Genomic DNA, 1,557 nt, shown 5'->3' with positions numbered 1-1,557 from the left:
ATGGGGACCAGTGTGGGTGACTATTGCATAAAGGATATGCATGGGCATAAAGGATAGACAGAAAGTATACTTGGCTGACATGGAAGATGAATTCATATTAGGATTGGACTATGTACTGCCGAGGAAGTGTGTAGTTGATTTTGATAAAATGACGTTTGGGAACAACAAAGGCCAAGTTCCGGTAACTGTTAAAAGAGAGGTTGAACTAATTAGGTGCCATCAAGCTGAAGTCAAGCCGACTGAAAGAGTTGATGATGGTGAAGTGACTGAACAGTTGTTATTTATGACTTATTCGGTACAAGCTTTTGACTCGAATGTTATATTCATCAGGCACAATGTTTGTTAGCTTAGGCCTAACTAGATTTGAACCAAATAAACATTAAACCTCAAACGTGTAGCAAACGTCTGTTCAATTATTTCATTTTGTTTATAATTCCATGTATAAAATAAGTTCAAAAAATTGTATGATTTACAAATAATTAACTTTAAATGAACGACCACCAAGTCCATAAAACGATATTAATTTCTTTTATATACTTTTTAGAAATTCTGAATGAATATGGGATTATAAACTGTGAATTTAGTTTTATTGTGATTCTTTTATTTTCACCTGTAACCGCAGCCGCAGATTTAGATGTAAAATAAAAGCGTCAGCTGTAAATAAAACATACATTTTTATTTTAGTTTGGTTTGTTTGAATTTCGCTCAAAGCTACACGAGTGCCATCTGCACTAGCCATCCCTTATTTTGAAGGAAGTTAATCAATACCACTCAAAATATACTCGTTTTCAGACCGGACAGTGGAATATGGCCGACATTCTTATAATGCATCGACGTCCATAATATATATATATATATATTCAGTAATGAATGAACCACTGATCCTACCTCCACGCTAACTATTGGACTGCGGTAGGCTTAACATTCGTGAGTTTTCAGTTGAAGAATAATTTATTCTTTTCGAATAATTATTTTAAACCAGAACGACATACTGCGCAACACATCGACTAAACAGCCAGTTCAGAAAGCTCAAGCTCTACGCCTGGCCATCCCTAATTTTGAACTGCTGTTCAGAGACAAAAGAGACAACCGTCCTGTAGCACCCGCCGCTTATACAGTTATTATTAATCCATAGCGTTATATTAGTACATACATACAGCTAAAAATTTGTAATGCGTTCACTAGCACATCCTGTGCTTGAATCTCGTACTGTCCGATACACAATCCGGAACGCTAACAACTAAGCCACTCTCGTTTTTTTATTTTATTTTTAGAATTTCGATACTTTTTGTATAAAAATATAAAAAAAGGGTTGATAGTTTCTGATTCTTGTATATAAACATGTTAGTACGGCGTAATTGAAAAAAAAATGTACGTTTTTATATAGTAGTTCATTTAAAAGACAGCTGAAGATTATTGTTGCGTCAGCGAGATCACGTGACTATTCTCACGCCCTCTGCTTTCTAGAACTATTCTGTACCTTGGCGAATGCTCTAGCATTTACTAGATATAGGGTAGTCTGGTATATAAAAGAGGGTGACAACGTGACAGAATAAT

This window comes from Limulus polyphemus, unplaced genomic scaffold (assembly GCF_000517525.1).
Source record: "Limulus polyphemus unplaced genomic scaffold, Limulus_polyphemus-2.1.2 Scaffold2901, whole genome shotgun sequence".
Taxonomy (NCBI): domain Eukaryota; kingdom Metazoa; phylum Arthropoda; class Merostomata; order Xiphosura; family Limulidae; genus Limulus; species Limulus polyphemus.
The sequence above is the reverse complement of the archived record's forward strand: the minus strand, read 5'-3'. Positions refer to the sequence as shown.